This window comes from Culex pipiens, chromosome 3 (genome assembly GCF_016801865.2).
Source record: "Culex pipiens pallens isolate TS chromosome 3, TS_CPP_V2, whole genome shotgun sequence".
Classification (NCBI taxonomy): Eukaryota; Metazoa; Arthropoda; class Insecta; order Diptera; family Culicidae; genus Culex; species Culex pipiens.
The window spans coordinates 62,231,826-62,249,478 of NC_068939.1; the positions used below are offsets into that span (position 1 = coordinate 62,231,826).

At 40.1% G+C, this 17,653-nt stretch overlaps 1 long non-coding RNA gene across 1 annotated transcript; it reads right to left on the minus strand.

Annotated features, from left to right (window-relative positions):
- Nucleotides 1-15,222: 15,222 nt before the first annotated feature.
- Nucleotides 15,223-17,260, minus strand: LOC120426207 (uncharacterized). The gene is made up of 3 exons (XR_005606669.2): nt 16,741-17,260; nt 16,600-16,671; nt 15,223-16,539 (listed from the first exon to the last, which is right to left on the minus strand). It is a non-coding gene; the product is annotated as an uncharacterized LOC120426207 (long non-coding RNA).
- Nucleotides 17,261-17,653: the final 393 nt, after the last annotated feature.

Below are 17,653 nucleotides of genomic sequence, written 5' to 3' on the forward strand. Positions count from 1 at the left end.
CAGTATGCCCACCGGAACAATCCCCTGAATGCCCGCCAAAAAGACAATTTTGTTACATTCTAATGACTACCCTACCCTACTCATCGTTTACTTTGAGATTTTTAGAAAAGTAAATCGCATATCAACCAATAAATCTCAAGCCACATGCAAAAAATACATTTTTCTCGATTCAATTATCGTCGAATTCTTGTTTTTTTTTTATATAGTGTCCATCTTCGTACATCTTTTGAATAAATATTGTCTATTGCTGAGCAAATTATCTTTTTTTTGGCATTGTTGATCCAACATTTGATTGCTCAGGTATGGTTTTTCCAAGATTGAAAATTATTTAGGAAACTTAAACAAACTGTAAGCTGTATAAATGCTACCCAATTATCCCTCGTTTTTGCAATCGACGATATCTAGGAAACTATTGACTAATGTCATAAATCAAATCTTTGTTAAATTTTCTCATCCCATTGTATTAGTTTCAAAATCACGTCTGAAATTACAAAAGAGCGGTCTGTTTGTTTTTTTTTGTTAAGAATTTTCTCAGCTTTTTGAAAATAGATAGATAAAAATCCTTGTCCACTGGGCACGATTTTCAAAAAATTGAAAAGATTTTTTTTTCGAAGATGATCTATAAATGGTCAAAACTTGGCACCATATTTAATTTCAGAAAATTAGCTTTCAATCGAATTTCAATTTTGTATCCAAAATTGACTTTTTTAAAAATTCAGTGTTTTTCGAAAATTGAAAGGTGTGAAGTTTTCCACAAGGGTTTTGATTTTCGGTTCAATGATCAGAAATCAATAGCTCATTGCCGAACGAATTGTTGCCGACTGAAGCGCGAAACCATTCGTGAGCGAACAAGACTCGCTAGCTGCGACTTGGTCAATCGCTTCACACAGCGATGCAAATACTTCGTGAATTTCTCTGCCTACTACGTCCGTCGACCGGAGTCACAAACGAACATGCTCAGAGAGGAGAGAATCTTACAAAATACCAGCGCGGCGCTCATATGGCTCAACAAAATTGCAACATATTTTTGATAACATTATTTTAATGCAGGTTTATAGATGATCAAAAAAAAGCCGATCGCAGACTGCTTTCACTGTTCAGGCTCTTTGAACCATTCGCTGTACTACCCGATTCGAGTGATAGGGAGAGCAAAAAAGAGAGTGTTCAGTAGTGATTGCTGTAGAAGTAACAAATGGTAGGAAACGGTCAGAGCTGTTTTGCGATGCGTTCGATTTGTGCTCGCGATTGAATGAGTCTTTTTGAGCATTCAGGACCTTTGGTTTTTTTAAAATGAAGATTTTGTAAAAAAAACCCGGACGTCAGTTTTTTCTTACAAATTATTATTTAAAAAAGTTGATTAATGCGATTAAAAGTAAATAAAAAAAAATACGAAAAAGAACTGATTTGAGCTGTTTTATTTTATTCCAAAGGAAATACTTCGAGAAAAGACTCATTTTCAAACCCACTAAACAAAAACTAGTACCAAACCCCAGGTGTGTGCATTTGTTTCTGTTTGTGTGTGTGCGTCAACATCCAATCCGAACGTGAACGTTGTTTGCAAATTGTGAATTCCAGCCAGACTAACGTTATCGAGATGCAGTTTCAACGTTCAAAACCACAGGTGTGTGTGTGTGTTTATGTGTGTGGGTGTGTGTGTGTGTGTGGCACACACACCACCACACACATTCTCACAAACTAGCAACATATGCAGCATGCACGTTGTTTTGAGTTAAATTTCTGTGTGTGTGTGTGTGTGTGTGTGTCTATGTGTCAGGGGGTTGGGGGAAATTTGGCATATTGAATTTTTACGATTAACACGTATGAGTGAACATTCATTGGAAAATCTGTGCGCAAAGCTTTCGAGGGGTTGGGGCAGCAGTGTGATGGCATGTGTTTTGAATTAGAGAGAGAGCAGACAACGCTTTTAAACTGTCAGAAGTGTCACTGTCGCTGAAATAAATTGAATGTAATCGAGCATGGAGCGTGGGTGGGAGGCCGTGATGGGAAAAGCTGTGTTGTGAATGCATTTTGAAAGTGGGTTAAACTAAGAGAGCGAGAAAGAAAGAGACAGCTGCAGCAGCCTGACCAGTTGCGATAGTAAATTTCCAATGGGCAGTTTTGCAGTTTGGGATGTAAATTCTGCGAAGCAGCAATAATCGTGGTGGTGGGATTAATGCGCTAGTTCTGAGTAGGGTTAGTTGAAATAAAATATTTGTTAAGTCGAGCCTGATGATGTTTGGCAATTTTTGCATTCACATAAAAAATGAAAACAAGAAAATACCAACATCAAATATGATGCATCACGTGCTGCAATCACACTGAATACACTTCGACTTCATTGTAGAACTTTTACACTCAACAACGAATCTACAATCTGAACCTCGCGAACTGCAGTGTTCCAATTTTTCCTGAAATCAAAGGCAACATGACATGATTGAAATGTACCAATCATTCATCAAAGTTACAAATGCAAAAGGGTAACATGAGACCCACCTCATCATAACCGCCAGAGTCAGCAAACTTTGTGGCAACCGGATGGGGGTGAAGCAGGTCATCACCAACACCAGTGGACCAACAGGTGACATCCGGTGTTGCTCTGCGCCGATACACAGTTGTTTTTGGGATGAACCTCGAGGGGATACACCAGGACACAATTTCAAATTTATGTATAATTCAGTGCATTGATGAAACGCATTGATGCACACAGTTAAAAAATAAATGAGATTTAAAGTTTAATTGTAACAACATTAGTTTATTATGAGATACCATTTATTTCTTAATTATAAACAAATAAGCGTTTTTTATTACTGTGTAATTTTGAGTGCTACTGAAAGGAGTGAGTAGCTTGTCTATATTCATACATAGGCTTTAGGCAGAATGAAAATTGTTCATTCATCGGTATGTTTTTTATATGTTGACTGACTGATAGATTGTTGAGAGTCCTTTGATGAAAAGATGTGTGATTAGAAATAGACATTATGAGTATTTTTTTTTATTGTGGCTTACCTTTTAACGGAATTAGGACTTGCAAATTTAAAATATAGTTAAAATCGAACCACGAACTTTTAACCAGGTAACCGAAAAAAAATTGGGTTTCTTCAAGCTAAATGGGAAGAATAAAATAAACACACCATGACTCGAAATGTTCAATGCAGTTTAAATAAAAAATCGGTAAATAACAAAATTTATTTGCAGTTGTAGACGATGATTACAACTATAGCAAGAAATCTGTCCAGTTCAAAATTTCATTTGAAAATTAGTTTTGCTAAGGGTTTAAGGCTAACATTTGTAATTCTTATTTTTATATGATTTCTGAAGGTTTTTTTTTGCCATTTTTGCAAACAAGTTTCAACCAATTCTAATATTGTGAATTTAATGAAAAATACTACGATATTTAAAAAACTTAGCTGAGTACACTTTTAGATAAAATCATAACTTTATTTTATGGTCATCAACATGTGTTTTTTTTTGCGAAGATTGTCAAAAAGGTAATTTTTAAGACCACCCTATTTCGGATAGTATCACCCTTATCATCAAAACAAAAAAAAAAGCTTTAGCTTTATTTCAACCAAAGAAGAAATTTAATGTACTTTTCAAATCTACATTAACCCAGAAGGGTAATTTTTTCATTTAGTACAAAATGTTTCGTTTCAAAATTTCGCGTTTTTTCTAACATTGCAGAATCTATGACATTTCCCCGAAACCCACATTCCCGAAAAGACATTTCCCCGAATGCCACATCTCCGAAAAGACACTTTCCCGAAATGTCATTTACCCGAAAATCATTTCCCCGAATGGCGACTTCCCCTAATTTTCCACATCCCTGAAAATCATTTTCCCGAATGACCATATCTCCAAACGGCCATTTCCCCGAACGCCACTTTCCCGGAATTTTCGAGAAAATGATTTTCGGGGACGTGGAATTTTCGGGGAAGTGGCACTTTCGGGGAAATGATTCTCGGGGATGTGGAATTTTCGGGTATATGGGATCCGGGAAAGTGGGATTCGGGGATAAGGGATAAAACCAACATTGCATTGTTATTTTTTAGAGTGTAACAATGTTGTACAAAGTTGTAGAGCAGACAATTACAAAAAAAAATCATAAATAAACATAAGGGGTTTGCTAGTAATCATCACGAGTTATCGTGATTTTACGAAAAAAAGTTTTGAAAAAGTTGGTCGTCGTTGATCTTGGTCGTCCATGGTCACCCACGGCAGACACGGACGACGAAGCAAAGAGAAACGCAAAAAGTAGTTTTTTTTACAGTCATGTAACCGAAAAAGTGGGAGAGTGTTTCAAACTTTTTAGGGTTTTTTTTCAATATAAAATACGTTTTTTTTCGGAATTTTGAATACGTAACTAAATCGGGCGTCCAATTTTACATAAAAGTCTCTTTGACATCAAATTTCTATCTCATCACCATTTCAGGCTGCAAATCATTGAAAAACTTGTCTTTTTTGGCAAGTTCAAAAAAGAAAGGGGTCGTACCGCCCCTCCGTCACGTGATATCAAAAAACGGACCTCGGATTCGTGGTCAGGGACAAAAGTTACCTCTTAGGACAAAGTTTCACGCAAATCGAAGAGGGGTCGGGACAACTTTTCCTGCTTTCGTGTGAGTAGGTAGAGAATAACCCTTTTACAGTTCTCCAGAAAACGTAAAATACCGAATAACACATATTTTGGTTTCAAAATTCAGATTTCATTATAGAAAAGTGAATCAGTTTGATACTTGATAATCATTAAGATTTTCAGCATAAATGTGGCTTGTTAAGTGAAAATCATGGAATTTTAATGCTAAGCAAAATCCCTAGCACTTTAAATGTTTCCTATGTGATTGATATATTTTTGAAAACTTGGGTAAATAACGTCAATATTCGAATTCCCGGACGCTTCAAAACCCGGACACCTTATCTTGTTTTATCAATTATTTGGATATAAGTTCGCATTATGAATGTCAAAACTGTGTTATTTGAAGAACTCTAACATTAACTTTCATTTAAAGTTTGTTTTAAGACTGTATTTAATGCCAAAAAAATAAAATAAAATTATAAGTTTACCAAAAATGTGAAAAATTTCACAGAAATATTTCATAGACATCTGAAGCACAGGGAAGGCAAAGCAGAAATTTATGGTTTTGATTTTCTTAAATTCTAACAAATTTTAAAAATAAAATATCGATTGTTTTGCTGGTAACAAGTTAAGTTATTTGAGACCTAAAGAATTCATTTAAATTTCAGTCCAAATTTGTGCGATTCATAAGCAAAATCGAGTGTCCGGAATTCGAAGCAAAAGTGTCCGGATTTCGAATCAGCTTTTGTCAGTGTCCGGGATTCGAAGCGCAACAAGTCATTTTCATTTTGTAACCGACCTAAACGTACGATGAAAGTTTTTTTTGATTAAACGCAGTGGCTTATGCGCCACTCTTGTTGTTAACAAGAGACCACCCGTCGTGTTGTGATTTTGCCCGACTTTGCTCTCATGGTCGATGGTCGGAGTCGAAACTTGGTGCTTAATACAAATGGCTTGAACGTGTCAGAATGTTGGTTTGGTAAATGTATCTAAATAACTAAACTTTTCGAATAAAGTGGCTTTCGAACAGTTGGCTTTTTGGAACGGAAATTAACGGAAAAGGTAAATAAGGTAATAAAAAGAGAACTAGGTAAAACGTAAGGAAAAACGGTGATTTATTCAAGGCATTTCAATGGGAAATTTAATTTATCTTTAATACCAAAGAGGAATGGGTGAATTCATTTCACAGTGTATTTACATTATGCTAAAGAAAAGTCTCGTTCGGTTAAGCGGGGTGGCATAGGGGGAAAACTCGTATTGTACATGGCCATGACTAATACTAGCATACCTGCGCAGGGTTTATGATGCGTTGCGTACGTTGGTGGTGGTGACCGCGGCAACCACAGCAGCGGTGACGGCGGCGGCGATGGCTGCGTCCTGGTAATGCTGGCAGCTTCGGCGAGGGGTTCTTCGATTCGCCGCGATGTTTATCCTCGGCGCGATGAGTTTGTTAAGGTGGAGCGGGACTCCAGGGCTGAACTTGGGCGACAGCCGGTGTGCTCGTGCGCGTATGGCCGTACTTAAAGTTGCGGAGGGAGGCTCGGCTGGACGGAAGACTTCCGATTTCTTCGGGTTGTTACTCGAGAGCTTTACACGAGCTAAGCTCGGCGCGTTCGGCACGGAGTGCCGCGCGGCGCGTTCGACACGAGGTCGGCGCAGGTCCGGACAGTGTCGTCGTCAAGTAAGAGCAAACGAACACCCCACCATTGGAGGCTTTAAGTTAAAACTCAAACGAATCCAGACACTTTATTGTACGCATTTGTCGGCGTACGCTCTCGGCGGATCCACGAGGGGGGTTGTAGCGGGTTGGGATCCTAACTTCCAATCGGCAATTGGCGACCGATGGGTATCTCGCAAACGATAACTTTAGCGAATTACCTCGACCTCCGTTTGACTGCCTCGAAAGGCGGGCCTTAGCAGCACGCACGAGTGGAGCAGGGGACACGAGGGGTGCCCGGTTGCAGGATCGGTTCCGAATTGGAGGTTAGGTTTCGCAAAACCACGTGGAGAGTTCCACCGTCGGGATCGTTTCCGCAGAAACGGGTATGAGAAAAAACCAGCCTATACCAAGCGCCCGTTGAACGAGCGCTGCCCAACGCGAACGTAAATTAGTTTCACTATAGTTAATTAATTCAAAAAAACCTTACCTTCTTGGTATGTAAAGAAAGGTCACGCAGAAAGGTGACTCGATGAAAAAGAACGGTTCGCAAACCGTAGAACTATACACAAAAAATGCCAAAAGGGTTAATAAATTCACTACGTTTCGTTCTCTTTATATATCTTTTTACCTTAAATAGGTTTGAAGGAAAAAGTTAAATGAAAAGGAACTTGTCCAAAGAACTAAAGGAAAAAGTTCACACGCGAGCCACTACACTTCTGGATACCAGCCGAATCGTTTGCGAAATGGCCGAGTCGACGGAATTTCGTCACCTCGAAACCTCAAAAACTCCAAATTTACCTTATCATCATATCTGACATTTTACCATACCAACTTAAAGACCTTAAAGTTTATAAATCATTACCGCCATCTTTTATCCAATCCTAAAATGATTTCCTACAGATATTAATAACTGGCAACCCGGCATCTACGTATCTCAAGCGCGACAAATTATAGCTAAGTATATTATAGTAAACTAAATATGTAGGGTTGAATCTTTAAATACAAAATTTGAATTGGAAACGAACCTGGTCTTCCGAGAATGTTGTATGTGTATGACGAACACATTCGAAGGGGATAAGTAATAGGGTTTTGTCCTGAAGATTCTTTTCCATTTTTATTTACAACAAAATTAAAATTACCGAACAACGTTACATCACACCACCTCGTTTTATGAAAATTTGTTCAATTGAAAAATTGAACAAATTTTCATAACTTCAAAATAAACTGTACACGTGAAAAAAATTATTCAGAGAAAAAAAAATAGTTAATTCATCTCTCTCAGTTTCTTTTACTGCCTTCCTCTAATATTTTTTTTCAATGCTGTCAGGTGATCGACCAAAGCTTCTCTCAAAAATAATGTGAAAGGACATATTTCAACATCATTCATACTGGCCTAAATTTTTTTCCCAATGGATTTAGTGTCCACTCGCAGGAAAATAATCGTCTAAATCCAAACAAACGTAAAGATTGAATGATCGTCTTTCATCGACTAAATCGTCGACACCAAATAACAATCAACCAGTCCCAAAACACGAACATAATCACCACAACTTGCTCACAAGTTCGAATGGTAATTATTGTTCTACTTCAATGTAAAACTCCAAACAAAAATTGCCATAAAATATTCTAATCATCAAACGAGTGTTTGACAGAAACATAGAATTATCTCGCTTAAAATTGTGACAGACAAAAGTCATCGAAAACTGACAGCATATCCTAACCAAATCCTAACCCAGCCCTGCATCGGAATGACACCGTCAAATCAGCTGTCAAAACAAACAAGGAAGCAGAGAAAACGTGTGCTGCAACTTTACCTACAGAAACCTTCGAAAATTCAAGAAAAATTTCACTAAGATCGTGAAAACTGGAGAGTATTCGGTACTAAGAATATTTTATCGTTAAACTAATTAGATTTTTATTTATTTACAGGTAAATTATCCTACTAAAACAACATCAATAATGCAGGGTGTGCCAGAGGGACGTTCTACAGATTTCACCAATACTACACACGGATACGGATGAATGAAATTTATGCTGCCCCGAGGGATTTGATCAATGAAATTTATGCTCGACGGCTTCAAAGAAGTGTTTCAAGACTAATCATCAATGAATCCACGTCGACATGCTGAAAGTTGGATCTAAACTTAAACGATTCATGAATGAAGAAACTGGTGAGCGATAGTGAATAATGTGTTTGTTTACTAATATAAAACTAAGTAGATTTTTTCTTAATTTATGTACGAATGTCGTTTCGACATTTCTAAGGCTAGGTAAAATAATGTAGCAATATTTACTAACATAGTTTCAATAAGTTCGATTATTTTATGTACATTTAAAACTTTTTTAAGAAAGTTGCATGGAAAATGCCCAAAATCTTGTCGTCTTTGTCTTTTAATTCGTAACTATCTCCGAGAACTCGATTCACGTAAGCTTCGACGTATTTTGGTCCAAGTTTGGCGCAAAAATCTTTCGATTTGTCCGATAATAAGGTACACTTCTTCAAAACTTTTTCTCCCACAACATAAGTTGGTGCTTTTGAGTTAGATCTTGTATTGTAATATTTCGCTTGTTTCTGGTAAGCTTCTGCTAAGTTTTTACGTACTTCTTTGTACAATTCTTCTCGTTCTTGTTCGCTTAGGGTGGTACTAGTTGGTGTGTTCATTTCTCGTAAATTTTCGTATTCCATTCCATTTGAAATCATGTTGCGGCCAAATGTCAGAAAATAAGGTGAATACTTCGTCGATTCGTGTACTGAATTCCTAATCGCACAAGCGATTTGTTGAATGTTTTCCGCCCATGTTTTGTGATTTCCCTTCAAAGTGGCCCTAATTGCAGTTGTTATTACTTTGTTTACCCTTTCAGTATTATTCACCTGTGGGTGGTAAGAAGGTGTAAGCCAATGTTTAACTCCGTAATGTTCTAAAAGTTTGGAAAATTCCTTTGACAAAAATTGTGTGCCATTATCGGATAAAACCATTTCCGGTACACCAAACAACAAAAATACCGTTTGTTCTAGAAATTGTACTAACGATGATGCCGTTGCCTGCCTGAAAGGTTGGACAAGGACGAATTTCGTAAACACATCAGTTAGAACGAGCAAACATGTGCTTCTGTTTCTACCTGAAGCTGGAAAGGGCCCAACATAATCTAAAGTTATGAATTGCCAGGGGTGGTCGCAGAATTTCTTTTGAGAACCCATAGCAGGAGTTGGATTTATGTTGATTCCTTTCGCGGTTTTGCATGGAATGCACTCGCGACAAAATTTCTTTGTTTCGGTAGGCATGTTTGGCCAGAAATAGGTTTCCCTGAGTTTGTTTAATGTTTTGTCATATCCCAGGTGTGCTGAATCGTGAATTTTGTGAATGATTTCGGTTCGTTCGGACATAGGTGGATAATATTTCCATTCAAACCGTTTGTCCTTAAACGCCCCGGGTTCTTCGATGTATTTGTAAATACGTTCCCCAGAAACTCTAAAGCTCTTAAACTTGTCTGGGTCTTTCTGAATTTTCTTTCTAAGTTCGACGTAGTCTTGGTCAACGATCTGGACGGTCTCGATTCGCGAGAGGCAATCGGCTAGAACGTTATCTTTCCCTTTCCGGTATTGTATAACAAAATCGTACGATTGTAATTTTAAAGCCCATCTTAACAAACGAGAGTTCGCGTTCGCGGCGGAAATTGAGAACAACCAGGTGATACTTTTCGCGTCGGTAACCACGGTGAATGTCGATCCTTCAATGTAATGTCGAAAATTTTCCACGGCGAGAAGCACTCCTAAACACTCTTTTTCCGTTGCGGAATATTTCCTTTGCGTACTCGATAATTTTTTGCTAAAATAACCAATAATACGTTTTCCTTCGTCAAATTCTTGCATCAGAGCAGCACCCACCGCGAGCTGGGACGCATCAGTCTCGATTAAGAACGGTCGCGAGTAATCGGGGTTTGATAAAACGGGGGCGGACGTTAAAACTGATTTTAATTCACTCAACGCGTTGTCGGCCTCTTCAGACCACCGGAACTTCTTGGTCTTCTTCAATAAATCAGTTATTGGGGCAGTCACGTGACTGTAACGATGAATGAACTTCTGATAGAATCCCATTAGTCCCATTAATCTTCTCACCTCGCGGATGGTCTTCGGGCGCGGGTAATTGAGTATCGGTTCTAATTTGGCACTATCGATCGCGAGGCCGTTTTCAGTTAAAATCAAAAAAAAATCAAATCAAATTATTCGCTCTACAGCATTGCCTTGGCGTTCTCGATTGCGAGATTCCTACTCGAAACTAGGTGTCCGAAGGCTTGATTGTTGAGGCAATTGCAAACCTCTTTTTACACCTAAGCTTCCATCCACCCCGGGATTCGAACTGACGACCTTTGGATTGAGAGTCCAACTGCCTACCAGCGACTCCACCGAGACAGGACCCAGGGAGACGACTCCTACACCTGGACTGAGCTAACGACCTAACCTCTAGGTTAGACCGGGGCCAACATTTACTTCCCTGTCCGACGGAAGGCGTGATCAGACAAATCTCGTCTCAAAATTTGCCACCGGGACCTTCTGGGATCAAACCCAGGCCGACTGGGTGAGAGGCAACCACGCTTACCCCTACACCACGGTCCCGGCTCTCAGTTAAAAGGTAGCCTAAATATCGCACTTGCTTTCGACAAAACCGACTTTTTTCAACAGATATTGTTAAACCCGCTCGTTTGAGCCTACTCGCAACTTCATTCAGGAGCCTGAAGTGTTCGTTCAGGTCTTCAGTGGCGATAACAATATCGTCTAGATATATGAAAACATTTGGCTCCAAATCGAAGCCAATTGCGAGATTCATAACTCTACTCATCGTGAACGGCGCGTTTTTTAGGCCAAAAGGGACAACTTTGAACCTAAAAAGGCCTTTGGGCGTTCGGAAGGCAGTGTAGTTACGCGAACTTTCCCGAAGTGGTATTTGAAAGTACGCATCCTTTAAGTCAACTATACTAAAGAATTTCGCTTTCTGCAACCGGTGAAAGATCTCCGACATATTCCTCATCGGGTAAGCGTCCTTCTTAGTGACAGAATTGATCCGGCGCGAGTCCAAACAAACTCGGATTTTTCCGTTCGCTTTCTTCACTGGAACCAGGGGACTGGCAAACTCGGTTGTACACTCCTCGATAACATCCAACGTTTTCCAACGCTCCAACTCCTGCTCGACGTTCTCCCAGATCTTCGGCGAGTAACGATACATCGGTAACTCCTTCATGTTGGTCCCTTCCACGAGTTCGATCTCGTGCTCAATGAGGGTTGTCCTCCCAAGACGACCTTCGCTGGTGCAATCGAACTGCCGCAGGACATCTTTCAGCTGACGTTTTTCCTCAACAGTCAACGGGTGTTCCGTTTCCACCGCGTCAATCAGAGCTTCCGGATCTTCTGGCAGCTCTAGCGTGGGAATGTCTAAAGAATCGTCCTCTTCGGGTTGAGATTTCATATGAATCTGATCCTCATCCACGTCAAACTCCATGATGTGTATTGACAACGCAATGATCTCGTTGTCCACCAACGCATGGCCATTCTCTACGCGTAGGCAGTTGACGTTAGGCGTATCGCTAAGCGTGGAGGTCCACGTCAGGTCCAACTCCTCCGTCCTGTTGTTTGTGGTCATTACTGGTCGAATCTTAAACGCTTTCCAAAAATCCATTCCTAGAATTAATGGTTTCTTAATTTGAGGTACGACTAGTGTTGATACAACTTTAGTTTCATTTCCTAGCGTGTATGGAACGTTCACATAACCTAGGCAAGTGTGTTCGGTATCGTCGGCCGTGCAGACTTTGATATTAGATTTCAAAATTTTTAGTCCATGAGCTTCGATTAAGTTCAAAGAGCTCATGACACTTATTCCAGCACCAGAGTCAAGCAGTGCAACAATTTCTGAACCTAACACGTTAACTTTGATGTGTGGGCAAGCACTAGGATTAACCCTAATTTGTAAGACTGAGTTGTTATTTAAGTAAGTAGATTCATCTTCGCTGGGAATTGTTTCTACTGGCGAGATGGTTGAATTCCCGATCAAGCATCCCGCCGCCAGTTTGTCGACTGATCTTGATCTTGATCTTCTTGGGATGTAGGGTAGTGATTCTTCTCACAAGTTCGAGCTGTTCGACCTAACTTCCCACAAGCATAACAGAAAACTAGTTTTGGTTTAGTACATTCTCTCCAAGCATGGCCGATGGCCTGGCAGTTCCAACAAACTGGAACCTCCGCTGTACCTGGTTGTTGTTGTTGGTCTGAAGTTGGACGATCATTTGAAATATTCGCAGCTCTAGACTGACCACCAGGTGGTGCTGATTGTCTAGGTGTTCGCTGTTTCTGAATGGCGTTCACCTGAAATCCTTCATCATCAGAATAATCACTTTCTTCCACGGTTAGATGATTAACATCGTTCCTTGTTCCGTTCAGTGGCTTAAAAAAGAAAGGATCATTAGCGTCAATTTTGTGATTTAATTCAATCAAATGTTCCAAATCTTCAACAGTAATTGTTGAAAGGCGCGAACGATAATGGGGCCTCATGTTTTCCCAAATTAGTTCAAATAAGGTATCTGGAGAAAATGGTCGAACTAGACATTGATTCAGTTTTTCGACCTCTGTTACGTAAGCAACAAACTTTTCTCCCCGTTTCTGTTTCAACTCCCTAATCTGAGCCCTAATTCCCCTGTCCCGGTTTGGGTTTCCGTACCTGAAACGGATTTCGTCTTCAAATCTAGACCATCTGGTGAAATTCTCCTCGCGCGTGAACCACCAGTCGTACGCTTCACCCTTTAATCGGTGATGTATGTTCCGAAGCAACTCGCCTTGTGACACGTCCTCGTGCTTGGCCAACTTTTTGATTCGATACAGAAAATCCTCCACCTGAATTGACCTGTTGTCACCTGAGAAGATCAGGTCCCAGTTCTCAACTCGCGATCTCCGGTACCCACGCCTGTGTCTGGATGCACTCGAACTACGGTCGGAAGTGTCTCGTCGGTGTGGATTTCCGGAACGCCTCCTGTGTCGCCTTTGTGGACCATCTCGATCGGCGTGACCATCGGAACTGCTAAGGGATCTCCCTCTGTTGTTCCGGTGGCGGCTTACCGCTCGGTTCTTGCTGGGTTGTCGCCTGACGTCACGACTCGAGCTGCCTGAACCGTAGTCATCTGAGCTATCGTAGCCCTGCTGTCTGTCGTTATGAGACGGGTTACCTCCCCGGTTCACCTTTCTGCCCCGACTTTGATCATTATGGAATGATGTCCCGCCGAGACCACGACCATGATTCGAAAAGTTCTGTCTGCTAGGTCCCGGTATCGGATCCGGTTCCGGTCCCTGAAAAATTTTTCGACCACGTCTCCACTTATCATATTCTCCCAGTCTGGGTTGCTTAGTGTCTCCATGGCTTTTATTACCCCTGGAATCTCTGTTTCTTCTTCCCCAGGGTTGTTAAAATATCAAAATATCAGCTCTCAGCAACTACAATTATCCCGCCTGAATATTCATGCCTCAAATACAACTGCTCTTTTCTCCTCATTGAAGCTCACAGCGCCGAACATAGCCGAACACGTTTTCGTGTTTACACACTCGCGATTGACATTTTCCTTTTTTCTCTCATTCCCGCTTCCACGATCATGCTACCGCAACAGCGTTTAACCACAAAAGCCGCCACAAAACCAATTTTGTAAACGCAGTTTAACAGGACGTTATGCGTGGTCGGCTCCTAATCGCCATCTCGCGTTCTCTCATTGCAGTTTTCGGAGATATTGAGAGACTCAGCGGTGAGAGCGCATAGTCGAGGAAAAGGGAAGGAGTGATAGAGAGAGAATGACATCGCTGGGAATCACGAGACACAAGAAGAGATCTCACAAGCTATAGTGACGGCCGCTATACTCTCGGATATTTTTGGTGCAGAGATAATCTATTGATAGCTTTTCTATCACTCTTTTGCAACACTGTTCTTCCCCTTTCTCTTTCGTCTTCACTGTTCGAATAATCTGACCAATCATATCCCGTTCTGTTAAGCTTTTTTAATTGGCTCGCTTCGATAAAATCTGTAATTCTTTCCGAAGCGAGACTTAATTTGCTTAAAATTATATCAAGCGATGCATTCAGTTTGGAGGAAACTCCCAACTTATCATCTTTGTTAGTAGGTTCATCTTTCTTCTTATCATTCTTTCCATCCTTCTCGTTTCCTTCTGATTCTAACAGTTCCTCATCCTCACTGCTGTATTTGATTTTCTTTTTAAATTTTGTGAAAACATCTTCAATTTCCTTGATTAGGTATGTTTTGTCAGTTTCGTCAAACTCAGACGCTGTTAAAGCATAATTGGCTCGAATTAGGTAATGTCGCAACCTTGACAGAAGACGACGATCAAATGTAGTGTTCAATTTCTCAATAATTTCATCAACGTTTTTAACGATAATTGGTTTTTCATTTTCATAAAAATTAATTCCTTTGTATTTTGTTTTCTTCTCTCTGTCTTCGGTGAACAATCTTTTGACGAATAGTTGTTTTTGTTCTAATTTTTCATTTGGATAAATTTGCTTATTACGTAATTTAAGTTCAAAATTCAATTCTTCGTCGTTCAAAGTTGATGTGGAGGGAAAAATGTACGATTCCATTTTCAAACTAACTAAAACTATAACTTTCTATTCGCCTAACTCGTTATATCAGTATGAAAATAACGTAAATTTAAAAAAAAAACTTATATTTACAAAAAATGTTCAAATATCATTTTCAATAGAAAGTATGTACAAATTAAAAAAAACTTAACCACTAAAAAAAATATATATCTACAAAAAAAAATCGTTGATAAATGTGGTGATGTAGCAACCTTTAAAAAAAACTGAGAGAAATTTCATAACACTTCGATTTCGTTTAAATATGTACAGTTTCAAAAAAAAAAGGAAACTGAAAAAAAATATAAAACAAACAGCGCTACTTTCTTTTCCTATTCAAATATCATCCAACAAAAGCAAATTCTATGGAAAACTTTTTGCGTTGGGCGCCAATGTAACCGACCTAAACGTACGATGAAAGTTTTGTTTGATTAAACGCAGTGGCTTATGCGCCACTCTTGCTGTTAACAAGAGACCACCCGTCGTGTTGTGATTTTGCCCGACTTTGCTCTCAGGGTCGATGGTCGGAGTCGAAACTTGGTGCTTAATACAAATGGCTTTAACGTGTCAGAAAGTTGGTTTGGTAAATGTATCTAAATAACTAAACTTTTCGAATAAAGTGGCTTTCGAACAGTTGGCTTTTTGGAACGGAAATTAACGGAAAAGGTAAATAAGGTAATAAAAAGAGAACTAGGTAAAACGTAAGGAAAAACGGTGATTTATTCAAGGCATTTCAATGGGAAATTTAATTTATCTTTAATACCAAAGAGGAATGGGTGAATTCATTTCACAGTGTATTTACATTATGCTAAAGAAAAGTCTCGTTCGGTTAAGCGGGGTGGCATAGGGGGAAAACTCGTATTGTACATGGCCATGACTAATACTAGCATACCTGCGCAGGGTTTATGATGCGTTGCGTACGTTGGTGGTGGTGACCGCGGCAACCACAGCAGCGGTGACGGCGGCGGCGATGGCTGCGTCCTGGTAATGCTGGCAGCTTCGGCGAGGGGTTCTTCGATTCGCCGCGATGTTTATCCTCGGCGCGATGAGTTTGTTAAGGTGGAGCGGGACTCCAGGGCTGAACTTGGGCGACAGCCGGTGTGCTCGTGCGCGTATGGCCGTACTTAAAGTTGCGGAGGGAGGCTCGGCTGGACGGAAGACTTCCGATTTCTTCGGGTTGTTACTCGAGAGCTTTACACGAGCTAAGCTCGGCGCGTTCGGCACGGAGTGCCGCGCGGCGCGTTCGACACGAGGTCGGCGCAGGTCCGGACAGTGTCGTCGTCAAGTAAGAGCAAACGAACACCCCACCATTGGAGGCTTTAAGTTAAAACTCAAACGAATCCAGACACTTTATTGTACGCATTTGTCGGCGTACGCTCTCGGCGGATCCACGAGGGGGGTTGTAGCGGGTTGGGATCCTAACTTCCAATCGGCAATTGGCGACCGATGGGTATCTCGCAAACGATAACTTTAGCGAATTACCTCGACCTCCGTTTGACTGCCTCGAAAGGCGGGCCTTAGCAGCACGCACGAGTGGAGCAGGGGACACGAGGGGTGCCCGGTTGCAGGATCGGTTCCGAATTGGAGGTTAGGTTTCGCAAAACCACGTGGAGAGTTCCACCGTCGGGATCGTTTCCGCAGAAACGGGTATGAGAAAAAACCAGCCTATACCAAGCGCCCGTTGAACGAGCGCTGTCCAACGCGAACGTAAATTAGTTTCACTATAGTTATTTAATTCAAAAAAAACCTTACCTTCTTGGTATGTAAAGAAAGGTCACACAGAAAGGTGACTCGATGAAAAAGAACGGTTCGCAAACCGTAGAACTATACACAAAAAATGCCAAAAGGGTTAATAAATTCACTACGTTTCGTTCTCTTTATATATCTTTTTACCTTAAATAGGTTTGAAGGAAAAAGTTAAATGAAAAGGAACTTGTCCAAAGAACTAAAGGAAAAAGTTCACACGCGAGCCACTACACTTCTGGATACCAGCCGAATCGTTTGCGAAATGGCCGAGTCGACGGAATTTCGTCACCTCGAAACCTCAAAAACTCCAAATTTACCTTATCATCATATCTGACATTTTACCATACCAACTTAAAGACCTTAAAGTTTATAAATCATTACCGCCATCTTTTATCCAATCCTAAAATGATTTCCTACAGATATTAATAACTGGCAACCCGGCATCTACGTATCTCAAGCGCGACAAATTATAGCTAAGTATATTATAGTAAACTAAATATGTAGGGTTGAATCTTTAAATACAAAATTTGAATTGGAAACGAACCTGGTCTTCCGAGAATGTTGTATGTGTATGACGAACACATTCGAAGGGGATAAGTAATAGGGTTTTGTCCTGAAGATTCTTTTCCATTTTTATTTACAACAAAATTAAAATTACCGAACAACGTTACAATTTTCAAATTCTGATGAAAAATGGTTACAAAAGACATATTTTGCATGCATTCTCTTAAAACTAACTGTTTATACTACATCCTGATGATATTTCAACATTTCTAACTTATTACATGATTTTTTGCCAGCTATAACAAAAATGTTATGCTACCAAGTGTCCGGATTTCAAATCATGACGTTACGTCGTTCGCATCTATCGCGGGTGGCTATTAACGGCCATGAAAATAATGCATTAGAGAAATACTTTCAATGTTTTGATAAAATATTTTAGCTACTTTTAAGGTATGAATCTTCGTTGTTTTTGCATTTTCAAAATACTTCTTGAAAGAAAGGCTGATAATTTTTTTTCCACTGGAACTTTGAAAATTAGGCAATGAGTTTTTTGATA